General features: G+C 34.3%; 1 protein-coding gene across 3 annotated transcripts in view; it reads left to right on the top strand.

Annotated features, from left to right (window-relative positions):
• Positions 1 to 12,595, top strand: part of FSTL4 (follistatin like 4) — a 785,658-nt gene that overhangs the window by 360,709 nt on the left and 412,354 nt on the right. The window lies entirely within an intron of this gene.

A 12,595-nucleotide genomic window follows, 5' to 3' on the forward strand; every position in this document is an offset into this window, starting at 1 on the left:
AGACCTTCAGTTTGGTAGTCAGTCTAATACCTCTTCTCTCCCATACTCTTCTTCAGAGCCTCCCAAACACAGAGCTAGCTCTGGCAATGTGTGCATCAACCTCACTGTCAAAGTGTACTTTCCTGGAAAGTACACTACCAAGGTAAGTGAACTTATCCACAGCATTCAAAACTTCTCCATTTGTTGTATCCTATTGTCCTGCATATGAATGGTGTGGTAGTGGCTGATGGATATGTTTTCTTTGTGTTAATTATTAGGCCAAAATTAGCACAGGCAGCAGAGAATTGATCCATACATTGTTTCATCTCAGCTTCAGTGACTACATTGAGTGCACAATCATCTGCAAACATAAAATCATGCATCAACACTCCCTCCACTTTGGTCTTGGCTTGTAGTCTGGTCAAATTGACAAATTTACCATCAATATGGTAGTTGATCTTGATGCTGTGTTCATCATTATTGAAAGCATTTGATAAGATGGCTGAAAATATCATGCTGAAAAGTATGGGAGCAAGCACACAGCCCTCCATTGGTGACTGGGAAGGCACGAGAGCATTGTTCACTCTCCAGAATCCAGGCAATCCTGCCATCATGAAATTGGTGTCCAATACTTAAGAACTTCTCTGGTATAACAGTAAGAACCCCAACATATACAGAGGGACTTGCTATCACAGGTTCTTAGATCAGCATTCATAAAAGGAAAGGTAACTTCTGAGGGGTTAACAATCACAACTGATACACAGGTATCAATCCTTTAGTGAAGCATATATATCATTCGTCTAGTTCAGGGGGGTCAACACCCAGCACCCTAAAGTAATCAACAGACATGGCTTCCTCTGTCTGACAATAATCCAACAGACAGGTATAGCTGTCTGACCAGTTACCAGAAAGGAAAACAAGACATTTGGGTTCTCAAAGTCAGGGGGCTCTTTAGTTACTTCCCAGAGCCCTCATCTGGCACTCAAACCTTCTTACCAAAATCAAGCCCCCGTGATTGTCACAGGTGGTGGTGGTATGAAAATTCATGAGGTGACTGAATTAGTTTACACTTTTACTTTGTTATGAGTCATCTCACAAAATTGGAATAACCTCGAAATGTAATGCAATATGAAAACACATTAATAAAACTAAATAGACAAGGACAGTTGTTCTAAAGCTAAAAAAATCAATTATGCTTCTGAGTTTGATACAGTAATCTCATAGGCTAGTGTAAATAACACTCTTTGTAAAAGGTGGTGGGCAAGATAAAAGTCATCTATTAGCAATTTGCGTGAATGAGGATTCCAAGTCTTCTAGAAGTTTTTGGCCACTTTAGTTTCATGATCCTAAACTATATTCTCCAAGACAGTTTTTTTTTGCTGTATGACCTGTTATTTGGCTTCGTATTAAATACAAAAAGATCAAAATGATAAAAAACATAAAAATGGAAGGGTGAAGTAAAAAAGGCAACAGAAATACTCAGTTGTAAACAGCTTCAAATTATGTCTGAGAGTTACATAAAAGGATTAATACAATGAGTTTGGAGAACACATTATAAGAACACATATTATAAGAAATGAATACTAAACTAATTAATACTAACTAATTACTACTAATTAATACTAAATTAACACATATTATAAGAAATTAATGCTAATGTATGAAGTCATTTCAGAGAAAAGCATATGGTTCTTATGTCCAAAAATATCAAAGATCATGGGAAAATGATTATTAATGGATGGTGAATCAGAAAAGAAAGTTGACGTGCAAAAAAAAATACTGATCTGAAGGAATGGGAAGAGAAAGAGCTAATATTAGGTGAAGTATGGAGGATGGGAGGCCTTGCCTTTGAATTTTATGGAGAGCTTATATGTACGAGATCTAAGGTCAAGTGACTAGCTATGTAGCATTGTGAACACAGAGGAGTTATCACTAATTAGATTTTGCTTCATGTGATTTAACCAATCAAACAATTTTTTGAAATTCTTATATGTGAGGAATACGTATAATTTGACTCTGTGAGACAAGGTGCACTATTGATGACTAAGAATATTTAAATTGGAAAGGATAAGTCTATCATCAGTCCACCACTCTGCACTACACATTCCCTTTGTCACTCTCACATCTTGTCTGTCTCTTCTCCTTACAATCCCAGTCTATTGGATACCAATGTTTGTTGTGAGGTTGCATCCATATTGTATAGGGGGAGGTGACATTGAGAGACATCCACTGTTAGGGAGATTAATTTTGATATACGTGGAAAAGATGAACTGAATTGTGGAGTCATTTGTGACTGAAAGAACAACCACCATCATTTTGTAGCAGTGTAGGCATAAGGCAATACTACATCACCGTATGGCAATGTCATAGGATAGAATGAGACAAATTTGATACATTTTTCCAAAAACTTAATCTATCTTCATTGGCAACATACGTTAGCAAGATGTGCAATAAGGAAAACTGAAGGATCAGGGATGATGTCTGACATCTAGAACTATGTATCTATCTCTAATGTCATTTATGTGTGGATATTACTTTCATTCAATAAATATGGGTTTATATAATATTTTAGTTCATTTTACTCTAGTTCATTATATAATTTATCTTTTTATTAGTAATAATATACAAAATATAAAATGGTAACACGCTCTTACTTTCAAAAGTGTCACTATTTTAATGAAAAAAAATCTCCACTTGGCATGCATGTATATACATGTATATACACACTTATATACTTGTGTTTATGTGTGAGTATGCATACATACATACACATAAATTCTAGAACGTGTGTATGAATATGTGTGCATTTGGTCAATGAAGGTGTACAAATATTTGTGAAATCATCTGTTAAATGAATAAAATGAGTTTTTGCTCATCTGGCTTATTCATTTTCTTGTCTCCTTTTTGTACTTTATTATTTAGAACATTGAATATTAGTTTCATATTGTGATTTTTAAAAAATCATCAGTCCTGCAACTAGAGGAGTGGAGAAATATTTTCATATTAATGTCCTTTCATATATCTATGTTGCTTTTCTTCCAGTTTTATATGTGAATACTCTCAGTATGATCAATGTTAGTTAGGCATCACACCCAGCTTCCTTCAAGCTCATTTCCTCCTCAAAAAAATTTCATCATTTTATGAGAATTACCTGGGTCCTTGGCTTAGTTGGGTATCACTCCATATTTTGTTCTAGCTCATTTTCCCTTTTTCTTCTTATTTCTCATTTATTCTTCCACAAAAACTCATTTCAATGCTTTTTCATGTCATGGATGTAACAATGCATTACTAATCCAGTACTACTGAAAAATAAGTTCTCTTATACTAGAATGGCTTCAAGTATGGTGGTGAGAGAATGTGTCAGTCTGATGACCAGAATACTATTATATGGAATCATTATCATAGCCACAATACCATTACATGGGGATTAGTTAGTATATCGACAACTAGATGAATTCTTTTCTCATCGTGATCCATTAAGTAGTGAAAAATACAAAAAGACCTATGCAACCCACGTGTCAATATTTGTTATAAAAGAAAAAAATAGGAAAACTTCAAGAATTTAACAAGATTTTCTAAAATGAGCTAATACGCACCTTGTCTCACAGAGTCAAATTATACGTATTCCTCACATATAAGAATTTCAAAAAATTGTTTGATTGGTTAAATCACATGAAGCAAAATCTAATTAGTGATAACTCCTCTGTGTTCACAATGCTACATAGCTAGTCACTTGACCTTAGATCTCGTACATATAAGCTCTCCATAAAATTCAAAGGCAAGGCCTCCCATCCTCCATACTTCACCTAATATTAGCTCTTTCTCTTCCCATTCCTTCAGATCAGTATTTTTTTTTGCACGTCAACTTTCTTTTCTGATTCACCATCCATTAATAATCATTTTCCCATGATCTTTGATATTTTTGGACATAAGAACCATATGCTTTTCTCTGAAATGACTTCATACATTAGCATTAATTTCTTATAATATGTGTTAATTTAGTATTAATTAGTAGTAATTAGTTAGTATTAATTAGTTTAGTATTCATTTCTTATAATATGTGTTCTTATAATGTGTTCTCCAAACTCATTGTATTAATCCTTTTATGTAACTCTCAGACATAATTTGAAGCTGTTTACAACTGAGTATTTCTGTTGCCTTTTTTACTTCACCCTTCCATTTTTATGTTTTTTATCATTTTGATCTTTTTGTATTTAATACGAAGCCAAATAACAGGTCATACAGCAAAAAAAAACTGTCTTGGAGAATATAGTTTAGGATCATGAAACTAAAGTGGCCAAAAACTTCTAGAAGACTTGGAATCCTCATTCACGCAAATTGCTAATAGATGACTTTTATCTTGCCCACCACCTTTTACAAAGAGTGTTATTTACACTAGCCTATGAGATTACTGTATCAAACTCAGAAGCATAATTGATTTTTTTAGCTTTAGAACAACTGTCCTTGTCTATTTAGTTTTATTAATGTGTTTTCATATTGCATTACATTTCGAGGTTATTCCAATTTTGTGAGATGACTCATAACAAAGTAAAAGTGTAAACTAATTCAGTCACCTCATGAATTTTCATACCACCACCACCGACATCTTTTATACTTCTAACCTCTATATTAAAGGAAACAACTAAAGCAGTTTATTTTATCTTCTTTCAACTCGGTCTCATTTTCTTTGGAAAAGAGATAAAAGATCAAATTGGTTATATCCTATTCAGAGTCATGCAAATCAAATCCCTTTTAATATATTTTTTAAATATATCTTCTCCAGATCATGACAAGGTAGTTTGAATATTTCTAGCAATACATATTGAACTTCTGTAGTTAGTCTATCTTGGAAATTTGTTTTCAGAAAGAACCTTTATGTATGCATCAAATATATAGTTTCTCTTAACTTAATGTTGCTTATTATTGGACCACTGACAAATAGTCCAGTACTAGGCCAATAACTCTCTAGTCTTTCTAACTTCTTTTAGGACTTACACTTCCCTCATAATCCAATAAACAGTCAATGTCCCTGAAGACCAAAAGGTGTCATCAGAACAGGACTTATATCAAAAATAGATATTATTATCATCCTGTCTCCCTGCCCTTTAAACCATGGGAAAACTTTAGATTAAGAATTGGCAAAATGAAGTTGCTTTTCCAAGATCAGTTAAGTAGGAAGTATTTCCATTTGTACTGGGGTAGTTTATATTGCATGTAGGTCGATTGTTCTTTATGTAGCGCTATATGGTCTTTAGTGGTGTCACACAGACAAATAATAGCTAAGAAAAAATTCAATTTAACCCCTTTTCTTCATTCATATTTTATAAGTATTTTTAGATTTTCATTTCATCTAAGTAGGATGTTTGATGGATAGAACATCCAGATGCTTCTATATCAGAAATTCTGACAATTAAATGAGAGGAAACCCCTCTAAGCCATCTGTTTTCAGCAACTACAGACCAGTTGACATCTCTACGGGAATGTAAATACAACACAGTTGCTGTCCCTGTATAAGAACAGGTTCTGTCTGATAAGTTCAAGTGCTTTTCAGAAATATCCTTTAGAAGAAATGAAACACGGCATCCAGCAGATGTAAAAGCTGATGTGAAATGCAGATGTTGGAGGAAGAAAAGATCCTGCTAGACTAGACTGTTACATGGAAAGTACCCTCCCTTTGGGCACAATTAGACCAAAAGGCCATGCTTGTCATTGTGATAAGAATCTCAATTCCTCCACAGTGGAATCAGGTTTTATTTTTTATTTTTTTGCCTTAAAACAGTACATTTGTAATTCAGATTTTAGAACCCACCAGAGATGCAAGTAGGTGATGAATAGCTTGTTCAGGAGTTACTGAAACACTTGAAAATATGTCAAACATGTCAATGACATTAACACTGCAACATCTGACTTTCATTCTTACAAGTTTTGTCATCCCCGTTCTCAATACTGCCTAAAACTGGCTTAGTAGTCTAAGGAATTTTTTAACCGTCTCAGATGTCATTTCCCTTGAAAGGTTTTTTGAAAAAACCTGGTTTTCTTTTTGATATCCGTACATGATTTTTGTTTTTGTTTTTTGTTTGTTTGCCATGGCAGATCAGAACAAAGAAACAGTTCTGGATTTGGAATCAGAAATTGGAGATATCTACTCACTACCTAAATCTCCAACACTATGACACTTCAGATAGACAAATGTAAAGCCTACTTCTCAAACCATATGGCTTTGGCCAAACAGTATGAAGAACTAGTTTCATTCAGTTGTTTTCAAAAAGATCTGTGTTGCTTACATGACATCGAGCCTAACATTAATCCATTTATGTGTGGTGGTACCCAAAAGGAATAATTGGCTAATAGAAGTCTGATTTGTGCAGAGAATGGGCATATATAATGCTATGATATTCGGACTTGATCAGATCTATCTGGGACATTCTGTATAGTTCTGACCACCAGATTTTGAATGCATCATTGCCTTTATGGAATTTTGGAGGTGGATGAAAGTGATGTCATTTGAAGACCCAGCAGGATGACTAGAAATTAGATTATATGTGGATATATCATCAAAACTGAATCTAAGTTGCAGAAGAATTACAAACATTCTGTCAATTATCTTCAAATATGTGAATGATTTGCGTATTTAAAAAGCTTTAGTTTATTTTTTTACAACTCCAGAGGGAAAAGTTGGCATCATTAAGTAAAAGTTAGTGGGGAAAAAGTATAACTTGAGATAAGGAATGATTTCCCTCGTAGTGCAATGCCATATAGCTTTGGATCATTAGGCAGAGGATCTGAATTGTAATTCCCACTATTCTACTCCCAGTCAAGTTTTTCACTTCAAATCTTGGCATCTTACCTTCTTTGCTGGCAAAACTATGAGAATGGACAAGGTTATCTCTAAGGTTCTTTCTGCCTTTAAATATATGATCCCAATTAGAAATTTCAAAGCATGGAGCAGTTTTGCAATTGAGTAACGTACATTTTATTCTTACCACATCATTTATAAGTGAGAAAACACTCTTCCCAGTTAAGTCAATTGCCTTCCCATCATGATCAATGGCAAGATTTAAATTTGGGTTCTCTGATCATACTCATGCAAGTACTCTTTTCAGTGTATATGTGTGGGTATGTTTCATTTCACTGCAGGTCAATGTAGTGAAATATCCAGGGTTTAAGTGGAGAAAGAAGCAAATGTTACAGTATTTTGAAATACTTTTCAAAAACTTCTGTAGAGGGAAATATTCTATCTGCCTCAACAAACTGAATAAAATTACTATTATCATCTCATATTTCTGTGACTATGTATATTCCAGAGGCACTGAACTTTATCAAAACATTTTTATTGCTGAGTTTCCAGTTGCATGTTTTGGGTAGTGTATGGCATAGTGCATAAAGAGCTGCCCTTGAAGGTATAAAGATCCAGGTCTATGTTTTATTTAACACAAACTGGTTCATATGACACATACTACTTCCACCCTGGGCAAATTTTAAATCAGTCACTCCTCCCACATGTCTCCAGAACTGCTAAATAAAAACTAATTGCTGCCCTACTTTGGTTAACAAAGTTTCCTCACTGATTTCCTTGTATCAATGAAATCATAGGTCTTGACAATCTGCCTCTCCATCTATCTGTTTTTCTATTTATGTTTCTATTGAAAACTTTTAAAAATCATACTTCTTAAGAAATAGAGAACAATGTTGTACATTTCCCTCTAAGAATTCACTCTTTATTTATACTAATTAGTAGCTAGATTGGATATGTGTATATGTGTGTGAATAACTATATGTACTTGAATTGGACACGGATATTTTTCCTTCCAGGTAGAGTTTATGAATTTTGATGGGGTTATATTTTTACCCAGGATACATTATCTTATAGAAACAAGTAGAAATTCTGCTGCAAAAATAACCAAGGCATGTTTCCCTTTCCCAGAACGTTATTTATATCTCTTCTTACTTTCCAGTAATTTTTTTATGTACAATGAGGAATGTGGCATCAGCTCTCAAAATCAGTTATAAAATAGCCATTTGTTTTTTGAAACATCACTAATACATTTGAAAATCTTACGTTACTTATGTGCTCTGATCCTGATCTCCTTGAGAGCAGGTACTGGGTATAATCTTTCCTGTTCCTTTTTTTTCAAATTGTCTCAGACTTCCATGCTAGTGTAGCCTGAATTAGTCTGAGTCATCTCAGATCCTTTCCTATATCTAACTTAATTCTTTGCCCTCTAGGCCAAGTTATAGAATCATTGAACATTAGTGGAGGAAAGGATCACATAGATTGTTTATTCTGACCTAACACATTTTGTAAAGAAGGAAAGAAACTAAGGTCCTGATCAGTGAAAGAACCAGAACATAATCATTATCCTCTGACTCGCAGACCATAGATTAATAAGCATTCCCCCAAACTGTCTCTTTTTCTTGTGGCATTGTGGAAATGGCAGTTATTATATGTGATGAGATAAAGCAACAAGGGCCTTGGAAGTATGACCAATCCCCACCTTGTGTAAAATAGGTAAGGTCCAACTTCAGGGAAGAATAAACATAAATTGGAAAAGCCAGATTGTGCTGTTTTTTACATCATAAGATCATGTAGTTAGACATAGAAAGGGATATTGTCAATCATTTACCTCAACTCCATCTTTTCACATATGGGAAAACTGAATTCCATAGACAAGTAACCTTTTAAAAGTGACAAATATGATTGAAAACCTTGTTCTCATATTAGATATTTGGGTACTTTCCTCTTCACAGCTCCGTCTCTGTATACCTGAGATCCAAGGAGGATGATGAGGAAGGATGTAGATCTGAGTGTAAAAATAAGGCTGGGGAATTTTATTTTAGGTATAAGAGCTTAAAATGAACAGAGAGAGGTGTACCATGTTGCTGACTAATCCTATGTTCCCATAGTTTCAGTCCTATTTAAATGCCTTAGTTTCTTCATTCTTTCTTGGTGATTGAGGGCTTAATCATTTACAGCCTCTTTCTGTCTCATTCTGACTTCACTCACTGTGGATTTCATGGTCACAGAAATTAATTTCTTCCTTAGTAATATACACTGTTTTGCAACAATCATCTAGCTCAGTCTGACACTGATTTTGTTGGTCTCTGAATCTGTTCAGGTATTGGATATGTGACTAGATAGGTGATTTCATTAGTATTTGGACATTCTATGTCAGGAAGCTTCCTCTTTACCATGCCAATTGGAAGCTTTTTGGTGAGGGAGCCTCAAAGAAATATCTAGGAGATTGAAAGTTCATTACTAGCTCAGGGTAGCACAGCCAGTATTCATCAGAAAAGCAATTTTAAACCTGGTATTCTATGCTTAGAGGCCAACTTTCCTTCTCCTATGGTAAGATGACTCTCAGGTCTCTGAATATAGTGAGGAATATATTGCTTTGAATTTTATTAGCTTACTTGTGCATTTTTCTTTCATCTTCTCATCTCATATACTATAGAATGGAAAACATACCTAATACAGAGCAGGTAATTAGCCTACCCAACTGGCAACTTTGTGGTAATAACAAGCTCCTTTTGTATTTACTGTTGTACTGACCTCTTGTCTTTTATAAATATGAGAGGAAATTTATGTAATACATTTGGTTGTTTTTTAAATAGTTATATTTCTCCACTTCAAGTATTCATATGCCATCTGGGAATTCAGCTCTTGAAGACATTAAGAGATTAACATTAACAAGAAAAGTGCATTACCAGTAACTTCAAAGGGCTTTGGCATCTTCCGTAGTTATATTGTAGAGACTGCCAGCAGTAGTGTCTTTGTAGAGTCCAAATCCATCCTTGCACTCCAGGTCTGTTGGCACCTTCCAATCATACTTCACTATCATTTATGATGGTCACTCCAATTTTGGCATTTACTTTCCCCACTATCCAAATAATAAGCTAACAACCATCTGCTAGCAAATCCTTCTTTGGGGAAAATGGCAGGCTTAGCACTGATGTATTTGTTCAATGTACAATCTAAATTCTGCTTTCTAACAGAAATTGACTAGAACAGGCTAATCAGAAGATGGCATATAGAGCTCTTGAGTAAGATGCAGAAGGTTTGCACATTGAAGTTAGTGCTACCTCCCCCATAAAGCCAAATGCTATAAACTCAATTCAATGGGACATAGACACGTTCGACCCATGCTAGTTAACCTGTCTTCTTAATTCCCGGTTCCTATCTCCAATTTGCTCTTTATTATTTAGAATTAAATGTTCCATGAATTTTTCAAATTCACCATATTTCAGACAAGTTATCATCTATTTCTCCTAAACCTACCTCATTATGAACTTCTTTATTGCCATTGATAGCAATAGCATCATTCCTGTTGCCTAATGTTAAATCTCTGGTGTCATCCTCAGTGCCTCAATGTCAGTTACCCTTATTTTCAAATTAGTTGACAAATCTTACTGTTTTTGTCTGTATAATAGTTTTTTCAATATTTTATTTTCTCCAATCACTTAGTGACCCCATATTTTTAGGTGATTATCACATAGAAGTAGTATTCTAATCCATATGCCTCTCCTAAGTATCTCCATTTCACTCTACCCTGAGCTTGACAAAGCATTCAAAATGATTTTCTTAATTTGATGTTGAATCTTGTATTCATGCTATATTTTAACATGTGACTGTCCTTTCTTTCTGTAGCCTCAGATTCAGGTCATATCAAATAATTCAGTACTGAACTGATCTAAAAAAATTAGAATAAAGAGAACATTGATAAGATCTTACCTTGTCCAAATGATGGAACGTATTTTATTTGGTGTGGAAATCTCAAGTAGGTGAGAACATCCTAATATTATGAAATTTTCAACATAGGAATGTATTGCTCCATGGGATAGAGTTCTTTCCCATCACACAACTGTTTGTGCATTAGAAACTGGATGTCCAGGTTTTAAGGATCCTTAGACATCATTCTTATCTTGGTTCATATGGTAGACTGGAACAGGATTTTCAATCCTAAACTCATGAGTGTTAAGAGCTGTAGGGAGATCTTTAATTTAGGTTGATAATGTAGCAATTTGTTCCATTATTTAAGTGAATAGTTGAATTAGCAAAAAATCTTTCTGAAGAAAAACCAAGAGTTTTTTCAGGCAGCAGTAGTAAAGATGAATGTTTAACTTCGAACAGGCAATATGAATTTGAGAGTATTGTATGGGATGTTCTATAGAATTTTGTCTCCATTGAATATCTGATCTTTGGTTTTACCAATTTTTTTCCATGCTTTGAAAACAACAACCTGTTTGAAATTTTCCTTATAGAGCAGGTTCTCATACTTGCTTATATTGCAAATAAATAAACTCAATTGGAATTTTTTCTCTGACTCATTCATCTTTGGAAAAAATTGTATTTGTAAAAACTGTGAAGATGAGTGCATGGAGAGACTTGTAATTTTAAAGTAATTTGTGAAACATCAAAATTATTGTGTTTGAAAAAGAAAATTAGTCTTGTAGCTCAATTATTCCAGGCATCTAGGTAGTACTGTGGATAGGCCTATAGTCAGGAAGACCTGACTTCAAATCTGGTACTTACTGCCTGCATGACCCTGGGCAAGTCAGTTAATTCTGTTTTCTTCAATTACCTCATCTGCAAAATAAATTGGAGAAGGAAATGGTAAAACCCACTCAAGTATCTTTGCAAAGAAAACTCCAAACGGGACCACAAAGAGAGTCAGATATGACTGAAGCAAACGATCACTAATACCAAGCTTGATCATTAGAGACACCAAACCTTCGAGATTATCCTTTTCCTTTCCAAACCATTTTTACACTTTCCTACCTCTCTAGCTTCTATTTAAATCCTTAATGTGGTTATGCCTGAAGAGCCTGTCCTTATTTGATTGCTTTCACAATCTCCCTACTCTCATTGTTTCAAGGTCATTTTCTTATTGGAGCATCAGTTATTGCTTTCATAGTAATGATCCCTAAATCTGAATCTCTCCTTATGATCTTTTTTAGCCGACTAGCCATTTTGGTAGCTACTTATCAGGGAAATTACTCTACTGGGTTTCACCAGTATCCCAAGCTCTTCCCAGCTAATTACCTTTTTTCTACAATCTTTTTGTAGTTCTAACTTCACTATTACTATTTTCTCATGATGAAATCCTTGAAATTATCATGTCTTTCTACTCCATCACCTCTCCCACGTAATTAATTCCCATATCTCATTGATTTTATCTCATAAATTTTTCAGCCATTGTTATCAAGGAGCTTACATATAAAGTCCTCATTCCAATTATGTAACTTCGAATCCTAATCAAAACCTTCCACCAAGAGGAACATAATACAGTCATTCTGAAAAAAAAAAAAAGACAGAAAGACAATCTCTTTTCTTATTTTATGAAGTTGCTTAGAGTTTAACAGTTGTGTCACTAGCTCATTTTCTACCTCATGATTGTTAATCTGTTCAGAAAGGTTGTGAATTTTCATATAATTTGTTGATGGCTTTGCAATCCATGTATCAATTCATGTTTTGATCATCTGTGTAGTAGCAAAAGTGATTTTCCTTATCACATCACATTTAAATTAACAGAATGGCTTTGAGAGATACTTCATAATCTTTTTATGTAATAAACACTTCACGGTCCTTTTCAGTCATGTTCTTCTAGTGTCACAGTTT

The sequence above is a fragment of the Notamacropus eugenii genome, chromosome 1, assembly GCF_028372415.1.
Source record: "Notamacropus eugenii isolate mMacEug1 chromosome 1, mMacEug1.pri_v2, whole genome shotgun sequence".
Classification (NCBI taxonomy): Eukaryota; Metazoa; Chordata; class Mammalia; order Diprotodontia; family Macropodidae; genus Notamacropus; species Notamacropus eugenii.